At 37.7% G+C, this 16,645-nt stretch overlaps 2 pseudogenes; both read left to right on the top strand.

Annotated features, from left to right (window-relative positions):
• Positions 1 to 466: 466 nt before the first annotated feature.
• Positions 467 to 7,575, top strand: LOC140244486 (uncharacterized; annotated as a pseudogene).
• Positions 7,576 to 14,207: 6,632 nt separating this feature from the next.
• On the top strand, positions 14,208 to 16,121 carry LOC140244484 (uncharacterized; annotated as a pseudogene).
• Positions 16,122 to 16,645: the final 524 nt, after the last annotated feature.

The raw sequence follows: 16,645 nt of genomic DNA, 5'->3' as shown, positions 1-16,645 counted from the left end.
TACCACTAACCAGTGTTTAGCCGGGGGGGGGGGGGGGCCTGGGGGATTACTTGCCCTCTGGGGGTAATTGCCCGGATACGTATTAGGCCAAATATTAGTGTTTTTTTTTTTTTTTTGTTATCGTTCCTTCAGGATATGAACAAGTGTCCGACTTTATTCTAAGTCTACCCATCCCATGACATTCTCACCAGCCAACTAGTTAGTGTGATTTCCTCCAATCAAATGAGCCATCATGAATCAATCTTTGAAACCCGGATATAAACTATACTTAGCAACATGATAACAATATTCACACGTCTTTTAAATTGTTCTTCATTTATTACTTAGTTGTATCTTAAGAGTGCATAAATTTTAACATCGTGCTTCGACTGAATATCCACTTTTCTATTTCTTTGATAAATGAGAATTCATATTTCTGTTTACCGCTGTGTGGTTCTATCGCTATTATAGGACATAGAGGGACACCATGGCAACGTTTCATCAAATCAGCAGCCAGAATCTGGAGTGTCCTATCTGCCTGAAACTTTTCGTCCAACCTAAATCACTGACGTGTTCTCACATCTTCTGCAAAGACTGCTTGCACCAAATCTTTCAAACTCAGTCCAGCCGAAAAAATATAGCATGTCCCATATGCAGGAAAGAAACGCCCGTTCCAAGTGGAGATGTGAGTAAGTTACAAACAAACGTACCAGTGAATTCTCTCGTGGACGAAGTGAAAACCAAGAATCCAGTTTGTACAGTTTGTGAGACGGACGGAAAGCAGCCAGCTGTGTCCTACTGTCAGGACTGTGGGAAATACATGTGTGAATCGTGTGAGAAAGGCCACGCTAACTGGAAACTGGTCTCCAATCACAAAATGGTGGCCATGAGTGACGTACTCTCTGGAAAAGTTCCTCTAGAGAAGCGACGGAAATGTAAGAAACATCCTAACGATGATGAAGATTATTTCTGCACCAAATGTCGGGAGTATATTTGCAACAAGCGTGGGATAGTAAGGCACTTACAAGCAGGGCATCGGATCGAAGAGGCAACTATCCATGAGGAGAATTTAAAGCAAAATATCAAGAAGTTACAAGATAGAGCAAAATCAAAGAATACAATCATTGGTAATCATATCGATTTTATAAAGACACAGCGCAATGAAATAACAAAAATGATGAGAAGACTCAATAATGACATCGACAAGACGTACGAGGAATACATGCAACTATTGTCAGCCAGAAAAGAGACCCTGAAGTGTGAAGTGAAACGATGGTCTGAAAAATTCGAGAAGGAATTACAAACTATGGAGGAAGAGAGTCGCCAAACTGTCAGTCACGTGAATGCTATGGAAGAGCTGGTAACTAACGGTATGAAGGTACCGCTCGAGAAAGACGCCTTGTTTGCACACGACACGCTATGCGAGAACTTGAAGAGCTTCCTGGAACGAGATGATCCTGACGACCAATCACTGAAAGGTGTGGTAGAACGAGCTCAAAAGATTTCATTCCGTAAAGAGGCGAAGGTCAATGAACTTCGTCTTGGAGAGCTGAGAGGTTACACGTGGGATGTCAAAGCAGACGTAGAGCTCCCTAGCATACACTGCATAAGGTGTGCCGTTCGTGCTCCAGACGGTAAGATGGCAATGGGTTCGTGGCAACACGGAATCCATCTCTACTCCCCTGATGGTGAGTTACAGCAGACCGTACTGAAGGATGTCAGTGTCTGGGGAATTGGATTCCTGTCTGATGGTTTGAGTGTTGTACGTGATACAGGCAACAATATATCAGTATACACTCCACAGTGGGAGAAGCTTGACGTCACGTTTGAGACGATGAGTAATAATGAAGGAGAGACTGGTGGACTCACTGTGGATAGAGATGATAATATCTACGTGGGTTGTTTGGACTCTCTAAAGATCCAGGTATTTGCCAAACAGGGTGGTAAGGCAGTCAGGGAAATAACATGTGATGGATATTGTCCCTGGCAATTATTTTCCTTTCACACCACGGAGAAACTGGTTCTGACAGACTTACCATCTGTCATGTGCTTCGATGGTCAGGGGAAGACGGAGAATGTCTTGAAGAAGAAGGAGGGTATGTTTGCCTACCCAGCTGTTTGTCGAGATGATTCGGTCATTGTAGCCTGGTTGAAGTACAATGAGAGTCTCGTCAGTATCGATCGATACACGAAAGATTTGGAGCACGTGCACAATATCATCACTGATTTCAAGATACAAAAACGAGAAAGAGGTTATTGGTGCTATCTACAAGAGTTTGAGAGTGGTGAGATAGCTTTCTGCACTCCAGATAGACTGTACATATTCGATGCGATGTAATGTAAAAATGTAATTGGCTCTGCAGTAGCATGTTGGGAAAAATGAATTATTTGGTGCGATACTCTAAGTGAACACAGAGTTATACGCCTGGTTAGATTGACGCAAAACAAAAATTGTTCCGTGTTGTTTATTTGAAGAGTTTCATCGCGAAAACGAACTAAATCCAATTTTGTTAAAGTTGAGATTTTTACGATTAAAGCTGCTAAAAATCAAAACAGTTGAAGGAATATAAGTCATAATTTCACATCATTACTTCATTTCTTTTTAATTTACATGGGAGGTAACACTGGAAAGTTTTGATGTTGTTATATGAAATGATTATGGCTTACTTTATTTATCATAATTATTTTTTAGAATTAGCACTTAACCCACATTGCGATGAAACTCTTTACGTTTGAATATGATATAAGCGTCCCTCAACGGGCTCTAAACAGACAGCATAATAGTGAGTGCCATCAGTTTCGTCCTCTTTGAATATCACAAGTCTGACCGTCATCAATTTAAAAGCAAGTCACAATATTCATGATTTTGGTTTTGGAGCTATTTGACATTACTGCAATGGAATGCAGTGAGATTTAAAACGAACAAACAAAAGTTCGATTAATGAATATTTGAATAAGCCTCAGTTTCATGAAACCGTAAAATGGAACCCATAACACCTTGCTTTGATTCTCAGCTAAAAATGTGATAACGAACAGAAAAAAAACTTGGTATCAAGTTCAAGTTGCGCTGTTACAAAAACTGAAACCGGAAACCTGAAAAGCCACAGAAATGGGTCTGGCCAAGTGCACAGTATTGTTAGTGTAAATTAGGCAGTTTATTCCTGCAGTTAACTCTGCTTAACGAAAGATATCACAATAATATTTCAAATATTCTAGACGTTGCCAAGCAAACAAGTATCCTCCATTTCCCTAGTTTTCCTTTGATATATATTGCCCTGTTTGATCTAATAGGAGGAAAACTTTATACGCAATTAATCGTGATATTGAATCATATTATTTTGCTCTGTGCTCTGTTTGTATTTATATGTTAGTGTGCTCAATAATGTATTGAGTGAGATTATAATTGAGGTACAGTGAAACCTGCCTTAGCGGCACCTGTCTATAGCGGTCACCTATTTATAGCGGCCACTGAAAAATTCCCCCGAGAGAAAAGCCCTGTCAAAGACCCTGTGTATAGCGACCACCTTTCTAACGCGATAAGAGGCCACAAATTTTGTTTCCCGCGGTAGATTTTAAGCTGTCTATAGCGGCCACAGACCCGATGGAGCCGTAGCCGAGCCGGTAATTCAGCGTGTTTTTCTGCTTTGTAACATTCATGAGCAACGTTTAGTGATCGCCACCGCTGCATTTATAGAGTTAAGCTTTCTTCACGACTGTACACATGCTACTGTGCAACAACTTCATAAACACCGGCATTGTTTAATGCATGAAACACGCGTGTGCATACGTACACACATACATGTATGTTATGCATGCAAGTACTTATATAGATATACAACGATGATACATGTACATGTAGGCAATGCACACAAAATAGAATAACATGTCTATAGCGACCACCTGTCTATAACGGCCTCTTTTTTTGTCTCCCTTGGGTGGCCGCTATAGACAGGTTTGACTGTATTGTTTTTGTGTGACTGGTATAAGTGTAGCTGCGTTTTTGAAGCCAGAAAGTCACGTCGCATATTGGGACTAATATAAAATAATATGAGAGTGAACAGCGGTTTTCTGCTTCATCGGCATTCCGAAAAAATTTGATATAATGGATCTGAAAACTTTATCAGCTTGGGAACAGTGACAATAATCTCCATCTCCATTTTAAAGCAAAGTAGCTGTTGCAACTGATTGACAAATTACCCTTCACTGACGTAACTAAGACGTAAGAAAAGTAGCTGTTGTAGTTATTGGGAAGGGATAAGATTTATTTTGCTTTGCACCGAAGCAACAAACAAACAAACAAACAAACAAACCATACATGCCAAAACACTGCTTTGGTCGAGGAGAATATTCTACAAGAATTTGGATGAAATGGTTGCACAGAAGATCATCCAAACGAAATCAATGTATTTCTGATCATTATCATTTTTCGCTTTTCCCAAAAAACATGCAACACCTCTTTCAGCTTCTCCCTATCTCTCTCCCTCTCTCTTCATTTTCTTTTTCATGTGTATTTTAAGTTGCTGATGGTCCATGCCTTCTGATGTCTGCAATAGCTCATTTTTCTATTTGTAAATAAACTGACGTCACTTGTAACGGAGGAGTTTGAGGTGATGAATCGCTGATATTGTGATGCATCAAATATGAGCGAGAAGCTGCAAATGAACAACACTAATAGGACAGAGATTAACTGAAGTTTCTTGATATAGTCTTTTGTACATTAAAAGAAGTAAAAAAAAAAAATTGTTTGATTAATGTCTACGATTTATTGCCTAACCAAATCGACAAGGTAGGATTGAAGCCAATTTCACCCATTCAATGAGTCATAGCTTTAGAAAATGTAAATGACTTCATATGAAACTTCATATGACCAACAGAAACAAGATCCATAGCGTCAATTACCGCATTCTTAAAAGGATTTTCTCACATTTCCTAGCTTTTTAAATTTATCGACCTTATTTATGTTTTTTTATGGTCAGTAATTACCGGTTCTCACTACCTTGTCATATGTTGCTCATTTGTTTTATCATCTGTCTGAACTTATACTGCGTGGCTCTTTTTTGTTTTTGCTTTGTGCAGAGTTTTTTTTTTCTCGGATTTTCGTCTTAATTTTGTATCTTTTAACTTGGATTCACTTCATTGTATGATTTCTATGTTTTGTTATCAAAAAACAGTTCTTACGTGATAGCAAGATTTATACCATGGTTAAATAAGTAAACTCTGCTCAGCTTATTTTGTCCACGAGGAGAAGTGTCTCTATGTCTCCTCCATTTCCTGAAACTTTAATTTTAATTCAATTCATCTGCTTTTATGATACTTATAGTATTGTTAATTTCACGTATTTTTCTATGTTACTACATTGTATTGATACTGTGTTATATTGTGTATGAAATATTTTGCGTTGTTAAAAATGGAATGAAATGAAAATGGAAAAAAAATTGAAACTCATATGTCATATATATGTTGATCTTGCTGGAAAAAGTCTGGATCAACTATCGTATATATAATGTATATAGTATCACTTTTATCATAGATAACAGCACATTGTTTATTGGTGGTATAAGTGGGTTTGTTCGTACCCATCAATGTTGAATATTACCATCGTAGTTAATTCCTGACCAGCAGGCTGAACATGAAGATGATGTTATCATGCTAGTCAAGACAAAATGCGAACTTCTGTGGACTATTACTGTGATTAGAAATTAATGATACATGATTTAGATGTTACATTAGTGCATTTACTTTGCTTGTATTGATTTCTGTCTTAACGAAATTTAAGTGTCACGTTGCAATTTTTCCATGTCTTCCGAATTGTCTTAAACAAAAGAAATCTGTACATCCATCCATACCGAGTTACATTCATTACGTGCCGTCTTTTTCTCTGCCCTCTTAACTTCTCTCTCTGAAACACGGTTAGTAATTACCGTTTCTCACTCCCTTGTCATATGTTGTTTGTTTTATCATCTATCTTGGTTTGTTGTCTTATATTTGTATCTTTTTATCTTCATTGTATGATTTCTATGTTGTATTTTTGTTCCACGTGCTATTATTTCACGACCTTGATAAAAAAAAACCCAGTATATATAGCTGATAGCAAGTTTTTTTAACTCAGCTCAACTCATATGTTGATCTTTGAAAGTGTTTGGGTCAACTATTGTATTATATAAAATGTAGTGTCACTTTTATCAAAGATAACAACACGTTGTTTATTGCTGTTAGTAGACTTGTTCGTACCCATCAATGTTAATAATTAGCATTGTAGTTCATTCCTGTAGAGTTCGTTGAACATGATGATGGTTTTATCACGCTAGTCAAGACAAAATGAGAACTTGAATCTGTGGACTAATTATACTGTGAGTAGAAATTAATGATACATGATTTAGATGTTATATTGCATTTATGACCGTGCATCATCAAACCAAGTCGCACACACTGATCGTTCATAACTTTACGAACAGCCTTATGAAACAGGGCCCTGGTGTAATCTCAACCGACCACTGAACGTTGTGATTCTACCATAACCACCCCACCTATGTCCATTTTTTCCTCTCAATCTTCATCAACCTCACGCCAGCACACACTCCACTGTCATGGGCTCTTGACCAAGGATCTCAAATATATATCGTTGACCACTTTCCAAGTAAGACTGACCACTACACCTCGTCCCTCATTCTAGTATTAACACGATCAAACCTCTATGCAACTGCTTGTACATTCGTGTATCATGTCAGAAAGATTCGCCAATAAATATCACTTATCCTCCCAACTACGATCGAGTGAAGTTCATGTCTATTGCATCTGAGTATGTAACTACTTACTCCGTGCACTACACACAGCAATACACCAGTGTCTAGACTGATGGAAACATTGCAGCTCTGTAGACACATCCTGCGTCTTGTTTCTACGTTTGGAGTAAAAACTAATTTCGTCAATTTCCGTTTCAAGATGGAAATAGCTAAAGCTTGTACATTCCACGTGACATAATAATGATGACAACTGTCTTGATTAGGAAATAAAAGCAAATTGACTTATACTAGTACTATCTGTTGCCTTATGGGCATCAGCACCTTGATAATATTCGGTCAATTTGCTTTCACGATGACTTTTACAGTATACTTAGATAATTTGGGAGTGCCTAGAAACGTTTACGAATGATGGCCTCTCTTTTCGCCACTATTTTCGAACTGAGTTCATTAAAATGAAGAGTTTAAATGCAGAAACTGATAAAGATCATTTTCAGTATCTATTTTTTTAAGGTTAATTTATCATCAAAAAGAGATAAATTTACTTTACTATATTCATTGAAACTGCACGGGTTACATAACAAAAATATAATTGAACATAAGGATTATAAAAATTATCACTTACAACTCGATTAATTTCTTTGCTTTTCAACAGCTCCAATGCAAAATAACTCGAGTTGATGAAAAAGGATACATCGGTTTTCGCGTTTAAACTCTTCAAATATTGTGTTCCTCGTTCTCAAGTTGATTGGAAGTCGCTTGCCATATTCCATGAATCAACAGAAAAATTTGCGATGAATTCAACTCGCTTTTTTTATTGGTCGTTTTGATTCTGTTGTGTCTTCCCGTAGATTGAAATTGTCAAAAAAGGGCAAAAGATCAGAAACATAGATTGTAGAATCTGTTACTGTAATTTTTTGTCCCTTGTGTCCACGAATTCTATACGAGCGCACTCTCGTTAACTCCCCCAAGACGCAGCATTACGACGAAAGGTGTGTGACAAATCCCACTTCTTGCGAGAGCCCTGGGAATATCATACTAGTTTTCAAGAGGAATGAAAGTCACAAGCAGACTGTATGAGAGAAATAAAGGTAGATGTATAGATAGATACATTGACAGAAGAGAGAGAAAATGAGAGAGATAGCGAAACGATTCCGAAGTCGCCATCTGTTGAGAATCGATTATAATAATGTGAGTATTCAGCCATATGCAGGTAGTGACCATGTTTCCAAATAACAAAGAGTTTGTTGCAAGTGCAAAATAACTGTAAGTATAATTGAGTCTTTTCAGCAAGGAGGGAGAGAGAGAGAGAGAGAGAGAGAGGGGAGGTAGACTAGAAAGAGAAGGAGATATAAAGCAATTTATTTTTTAAAAGAAAGTCAAGCCGTGTCTTTGCAGTATCGTCGCATTGTTTCTACAAAGTGTATGAGCTGGGAATTAATGAAATCACCCTGTTTTGTTCATGCGTCATTTTCAAAGCATCAAGAGGCCATGATTTTCACTGGTGTTCACAGGCAAGTATCACACCAAACGTCTTTCACGCATGAGCACACATACACACATACACACACACACACACACACACACACACACACATGCTCTCGCGCATATACACACATACCCACACATACACACACACACACACACACACACGCACACAACCACTTTTTTGTCTTATGATATTCTTTATTTGAATTTCATTCAATATCAGGTCGATGTTAACAACAAAATTAATAATATGGACAAAAATAAGCAGCTGTATTCTCCTCTCTTGTGCTGATAAATCATTTTTCCCCAACATACAGTACAATGTATTTTGTTGTTGTTGTTTTTTTAAATCATACCATGTTTAAGAGAAATGACATAAAATTCTTCATGACTCTCAGAAAAAGCCATCTTGATCAACTTAATCAAGCCAATCCATATCTGCCTCATTACACAAAAACTTGTGCTGCTGAATCACCTTCTTTTTATTTAAAACATACCTTTTCTTTGTTTCTGATCATATTCTATATATAAAAATTATATAGAATTTGATTCAGTTGACCAAAGTTATCAATATCTGCCTCATTACATAAACTCTCTTTCACTACCTTGAGAATACAGCATTTCCCACAACGTACAGTAAACTGAAAAAAAAATCATGCTTGAATTTACTGAAAGAAACTAAACACTTTTTTTAACCCACCAACTTACCCCCTGTACAAAACAGAATAATCATATGTGCATATTATACACATGCAGGCGTATGTGAAGTCCCCTGCATATTTTTGCCTTCATCAAATTCTAAACGATGTGTTGAAACATTAAGGAAGCTCACAATATTAAAAATGTTCACAATGTGACTGTAGTTATTAAAGAGAAAGAAAGAGAGAGAGAGAGAGAGAGAGAGAGAAGGACCATACACAAGATCCGTCTTCTGTGTTGCATGATAACAAATTTGTGATATCATTGGTTATAGTTCAATATAATTCTGAGGTTCGTCAATGCGAAATAAAAATAAGTTTCGAAATTCCGAAAGTTCGTTTATATGCACCTTGTTCTCGTTTTCGGATATTCAAAACGAACATTCTTTACGTATGAAAAACGTCAAAATACAATAGTATATAAATAGATAAACATTTCCTCGACGTGTTAATGATACACACAGTGTTGGAGATATGGGGGAAAACCAGCTTCTTTTGATAATAAGCGATCAGGGTGAAAGGTCACAAAGAATACAAATACCACAATGAAAGCTGCATGTATCGCTCCGCCATTTTGTGCGCCCTACGCAATTAATCTCTCTGTCCTCAAACAAACTCTAAGGATTTTGCTGGGGTCCAGTAAAAAGTAAGACCACATGCAATCTTACATGTGTGTTCACACCTTCGTGCAGGCTGAACAACAGTTTTTATGTGATATCATGCCTAAATTTGCTTCGGAGCCTGACAGAAATCAGCAAAACTGAACCCGGAAGTGCAGCAAGCTACTTGGTAAGCATACGAAACGATATCGACACACTTTGTGAGCGCTAATGAATATTGTGCATGCTTGTCACGTATTTTCACAAATAATCCATGATCACTGAATAATGATTATAGAACTGACTATCACTTGTTCGTTTATATGTGCTATAATTTTGCAAGTTTTGTCCAACATGTTGAACCCAACAAGTTATGTTTTAATTTGTAATATCCAGTAGTTAATAGTATGCCAAGCAGAAAAACTGGCATAGCCCGTCACAATAACAGTTGTTTGAATAAACGTATCATTGTTTCCCCTGGAAATGAATCCACGTCTAATGATTTTATTACAAATTGATGCAAAGAGATAGGAGTTTAGGGAATCTGGAGACATTAATGAGACATGAGCAGAACTTTGCATTAGTCAGAACTCTTTACGACTTCCAGTTTTTGTTTTGTTTTGTTTTGTTTTTTGAAGGGATGGTGCAGGATTGGTTATGCTGAGGATTTGGCTTTTAACTTTTTTTTCGAGACACCAAGAAACCACTTATGAAATGGTACAGAGCATGCCATTCTAAGAGGAATTCAAAGTTTTTGGAATGACTGCGACATCCAAAACAAAGTAAAACAATGCGATCGTAGTAAGATGTCGGTCCCACATTTTAATTGCATTGTTCTGTTTGGATATCTTAGCCATTTCATAACCAATTTTCATCAAATAAACATTGAATTAATTTTGGAATTACATGCTCTTTTTTATTTCATAAGAAGTTTCTCATTATCTCACCTAATAAAGGTTAAAAAGCTAAAGTTAGGTTTCAACTAAAACTATTCGAGTCCTTTAATAGTGACTTGCTCAATGACGTTACTTTCATAATCTCTTAATCTAAACAACTAAGACACAAGACAGAGGGTGTATATTCATGCTTAAAGAATATTGGGAACATGATCATAGTGTCCCAGATAAAAGATTAAAAAGAAACATTCAATAAGTGCACGGTTGTTGTATGGTACAGCTCATCCTCCCATCGAATACTTGGTGTTACAAAAAACATTTCCAACTTTTGATCATTGATAGTTCAAAAACTACATATCAGATGGCACTGACAATCATAAAATATCTGAAGAGTGTACACTTTTGTTGGAGGTAGTTCTAAAATAACGGCATAAAATAAATAAATAAAAGGCATTCAATTCAAGATTTATTTTGCAGTTGGGTTTCAGATTCTGCTCTGTTCTCAACCCTCTGTATATACCTTTTTTTATTATTTGCACAGGGGGAGTGGTGGTTAACACCCTGACAATGGTCCTGAACAATGGCCAGGATTGGAATGTTCTATTACATGTTCATTAGAATTCCACTACCGCAGCTAGTCTTTATTCATTCTGAAATGTGAGTGTATGGAAGCACATGAAAGCATGTGGTTATCTTTTTCATGTGCATACAGTTTATCCTTTACCGTAAATTAAGACTAGCAGTGCCAGGGGCAACCCATCATGAATTATCAATAGAGCATTGATGTGCTTTGGAGCAAGAGACCAGAATCCTTGTCAGCAGAGCTCTGAAAAGGTGGTATTCGTGGTATTCGTGTCTATTGTTCGGGGTCATTGAAAGCACACACTCACATACACATCATTGGTTCTTGTGTAAAGTACAATTTTGTACACACGGTTCAAATTTGACCAAAATCTGGAACTTAGCTTTTAAATTAATCATGGATTTAACGAAACTGAATCAGGCTCTCATATTCAAATCACCCTCAACTAAATTGTACACTATTCAGCTATTACTAATATCAATGACAATGTTATCTGATGTATAGTTTTTAAACTACATGTATTAATGATCAAAAGTGGGAAATGTTTTTGTAGCACCTTGTATAAAGCTGCTAGACACACCGCCTTCATTCAATTTCATGTTTGACGCAATAAAGCTGAGTTTGTTACCATGACATCTAAAAATTCACAAACATTATCAAAACTGGTAAAACTTTGTGCGTTACAGAGTCACCCTTATATCAGCCCTATGTAGATAATGTGTAAATACGCATGGATTAGGATCTTGATCGAGTGACAACACTCATTATGTTTACATCCGTAAACTGAGCGAAAACTCCATAGTGTATGTAGATCACAACTGGCTGACTTCAGTCACACATGGGATAAGAGTCTTTCTTCAATACTTCCTTTACACCATTTCGATTTTTTTTCTGGCAAGTTGTAAACATCGAAAGCACAATGTTACAGATACCTATAATATTGCTGTAAATATACACGGTCATGGTTAAAAGCGTTATCCTTATGATAATAATAATAATAATAATAATAATAATAATAATAATAATAATAATAATGGTAATAATAATAATAATAATAATAATAATCATAATAATTATAATAATAATAAGATCTTATTTACCCAGGGTAGCCTCTTCAGCATTCCCACTGCTCTACCAGAGGGCCTTGCTATTTCAATTACCCTAGCCTTTATAGGCATCTATTTGTACACCTGCGTGAAGAGGGGCAAATATTATGGGCGGGAGTCGAACTTGGGTCCTCTGAGTCGGGAGTCTTATCCAATATGCCACAGCGCCCTCACGATTATAGCTGCTCGCATTACCTCAGTATATTTTGATAAGTGTTTTTTTTTTTTTTAATTACCATTCCTTCAGAATATTCAATTCAATTCAATTTATTCATTTCATAAAATCACATATAAAATATTTACATAGATGTGTGAGTCAAAGGAGGAAATCACGCAAAAGCCTAGGGCTTGGAAATGGAGATTTCCTTTACAATATAGTTTAAAATCACAGTTTTGAATGAAACATATCAAAACAGAACTTAGATTAGAGGCCGTTACAAAATCAACAATACATTATGATAGAGACAGAAAACAGAAAACAAAACAACTGAACTAATACAATAATTATAATACTATGCAATAATGCAAACATGCAGGGTAGTTGTCAAAGGTTTGTATGGGAATTGCACAATTATTTATCATTCATTTATAAACATTAATCAATACAGATTAAGAGGAAGCTGCTTATATTGAGTCATGAAAGGATTCAATGTGTTTACAGATTTCAGTTTCATGCTTAACAAATTCCACAATTTAGCCAGAGATAGACTGACAATTTTTCAGACGATAAAATAGTAAAATATAACATTGTTTGTTTCTAGTATTGAAAGAATGTTTCTTGGCATGAGAAGAAAAATAATCATTGAATATATCTGGCAAGTATATTTTTTGGTCTTCTTGAGTGAAGCACGCTGCGGGTCGGGCTTGCTTCTTTCCAGCTACCGTTGGTGGATTTCCCCTGGTGTTGACCATTTTGGGAAGCGTTCAAAAGCAGTCGAAATGTCACAGGAATTACTTCCAGTCGAGTCTGTCAAGTGCCGTACTCTTTCCTGAGTATGCAGGCTTGGCTCTAGTAGTGAATATATGGCTATCCGTACTCCTTCGAACTACAAATTCAACATTTTACGCAGATTTTATGCAGAGTACACAAGACGTCCAGCTACGTCCAGCATCATCAATATGAAAAAGTATCCGACTTTATTCAAAAGTCGATCCATGCCATGACATTCTCACCAGACAACTAGTTAATGTGTACTCCTCCAATCAAAGGAACCATGATATAAATCAGTCTTTAAAACCCGGATATAAAGTATACTTAGCAACATGATAACAATATTCACACGTCTTTTAAATTGTGCTTCATTTATTACTTGTTCTATCTTAAAGAGGATGGCTAGTAACTGATCAGTGTGAATCAGTGGGAATGCCGGCGGATGATTGTTCCAACCCTTGTAGGATTCATTTAAGAGTATATCATATATCTATTGTTGTGTGAAAATTATTTGCTTCAGAATGGTCTCATATTCAAGTTATGTGCAGTTCAATGTTAACGGCCCATTAACGATCCCCCCGTCACTGTACAGGCATGCTAACCTGGAAACTTTAAACTGCACATTACTTGAATATGAGACCATTCTGAAGCAAATAATATTCACACAACAATAGATATAATAATTATTATAATGTACTCTTAAATGAACAGCACCATCAATTGCTGCTTTCCAGGAGGCCGCCCTACCTGTAATCGGAGGGATGCAGCCTCCTGTGGGCTCCAGGCTACTCAGTATTCTAAACCCTGCCCTGGATTTTACTTGCACAGTCACCCTTTTACTGTACATACAACTTTTTCACTGTCACCTAACCTTCTTACACTGTCACCTACTGTCGCACACCCATCCCAGTTTAGCTCTATGGACAAGCTGCCATCGGAATTATATCTTCAAGATTCAAGATGAATCCCACAAGGATTGGGACAATCATCCCCTAGCATTCCCACTGATTCACATTGATCAGTTACTAGCCATCCCCTTTAAGAGCTCATAAATTTAAACACCGTGCTTCGACTGAATATCCACTTTTCTATGCCTTTGATAAAATGAGAATTTACATTTCTCCTATTGCTCGTCGGTGTGTTTACCGCTATGTGGTTCTTTTGCTATTATAGGGCGGACAGACACCATGGCAACGTTTCATCAAATCAGAAGCCAGAATCTGGAGTGTCCTATCTGCCTGACACTTTTCAACCAACCTAAATCACTGACGTGTTCTCACACCTTCTGCAAAGACTGCTTGCAACGAATCTTTCAAACTCAGTCCAGCCGACAAACTATAGCATGTCCCATATGCAGGAAAGAAACGCCCGTTCCAAGTGGAGATGTGAGTAAGTTACAAACAAACGTACTAGTGAATTCTCTCGTGGACGAAGTGAAAACCAAGAATCCAGTTTGTACAGTTTGTGAGACGGACGAACAGCAGCCAGCAGTGTCCTACTGTCAGGACTGTGGGAAATACATGTGTGAATCGTGTGAGAAAGGCCACAAGAACTGGAAACTGGTCTCCAATCACGAAGTGGTGGCCATGAGTGACGTACTCTCAGGAAAAGTTCCCCTTGAGAGGCGACGGAAGTGTAAGAAACATCCTAACGATGATGAGGAGTATTTCTGTACCAAATGTCGGGAGTACATTTGCAACAAGTGCGGGATGGTAACTCACTTACAAGCAGGGCATCAGATCGAAGAGGCAACTATCCATGAGGAAAAATTGAAGGAAAATATCAGGAAGTTACAAGATACAGCAAAATCAAAGAAAACAACGATTGGAAATCATATTGATTTCATAAAGACACAGCGCAATGAAATAACAAACATGATGAGAAGACTCAATGGTGACATCGACGAGACCTACGAGGAATATATGCAACTATTGTCAACCAGAAGAGAGACACTGAAATGTGAAGTGAAACGATGGTCTGAAAAATTCGAGAAGGAATTACAAACTATGGAGGAAGAGAGTCGCCAAACATTCAGTAACGTTAACGCTATGGAAGAGCTGGTAACTAACGGTATGAAGGTACCGCTCGAGAAAGACGCCTTGTTTGCACACGACACGCTGTGCGAGAACTTGAAGAGATTTCTGGAACGAGATGATCCTGACGACCAATCACCGAAAGGTGTGGTAGAACGAGCTCAAAAGATTTCATTCCGTAAAGAAGCGAAGGTCAATGAACTTCGTCTTGGAGAGCTGGGAGGTTATACGTGGGATGTCAAAGCACACGTAGAGCTCCCTAGCAAAAATAGCATGCTCTACGTCACTCATGCACCAGACGGTAAGATGGCGGTGGGATCGGCTCGAGGCGGAATCCATCTCTACCCCCCTGATGGCGAGTTAGAGCAAACTGTGCTGAAGGATGTCCGTGTCATGGGCATTGGATTCCTGTCTGATGGTCGAAGTGTTGTACGTGATATAAGGAACACGATGTCACTCTACACTCCACAGTGGGAGAAGCTCGACGTCACGTTCGAGACTCCAAGTTATGATGAAGGAGGAATTGGTGGTCTCACCGTGTTAAGAGATGATAAGATCTACGTAGAATATACGGATCTCGGAAAGATCAAGGTATTTTCTCCACAGGGAGGTAAGGCAGTCAGGGAAATAATGTGTGATGGATATTGTCCCCGGCAATTATTTTCCTTTCACATCACGGAGAAACTGGTTCTGACAGACTTACTATCTGTCGTGTGCCTCGATGATCAGGGGAAGAAGGAGAATGTCTTGAAGAAGGAGGGAATGTATCCCTACCCAGCTGTTTGTCGAGATGATTCGGTCATTGTAGCCTGGGTGAAGAGCGAGAGTCTTGTCAGTATCGATCGATACACGAGAGATTTGGAGCACACGAAGAGTCTCGTCTCTGACTTCAAAATACAAAAGAGAGAAAGAGGAGGTTGGTATTATCTGCAAGAGTTTGAGAGTGGAGAGATAGCTTTCTGCACTCCAGATAGACTCTACATCATTGACGTAATGTAATGTGAAATGCAATTGGTTCTGCAGGAGCATGTTGGGCAAACGATTTCCTGGGTGCGATATTCTAAGTGAACACAGACTTATACGCCTGGTCAAATTGTTCCGTGATGTTTATTTGAAGAGCTTTATCGCAAAACGAACTAACTCCATTCTTGTTAAAGTTAAGATTTTTACTATTAAAGCTGCTAAAAATCAGACCAATATTAATAGGAATATGAGTAATGATCTCACACCATTACTTCATTTTTTTCATGTAAGGTGTCACTGGAAAGGTTTTTTACTTTTGTACCTTTATGAGATGATTATGGGCTTACTTTATTTATTATCATTATTTTTTTAGAATTAGCACTAAACCCACATTGCGATGAAACTCTTTATGTTTGAATATAATATGAGCGTCCCTCAACGGGCTCTAAACAAACAGCATAACAGTGAGTGCCATCAGTTTCGTCCTCTTTGAATATCACAATCTGACTGTCATCAATTTAAAAGCAAGTCACAATATTCATGATTTTGGTTTTGGAGCTATTTGACATTACTGCAATGGAATGCAGTGAGATTTAAAACAAACAAACAAAAGTTCGATTAATGAATAT

Source organism: Diadema setosum, chromosome 21, assembly GCF_964275005.1.
Source record: "Diadema setosum chromosome 21, eeDiaSeto1, whole genome shotgun sequence".
In the NCBI taxonomy this organism is placed as follows: domain Eukaryota; kingdom Metazoa; phylum Echinodermata; class Echinoidea; order Diadematoida; family Diadematidae; genus Diadema; species Diadema setosum.
Note: the sequence above shows the minus strand (reverse complement) of the source record. Positions and strands in the feature narration are given on the sequence as shown.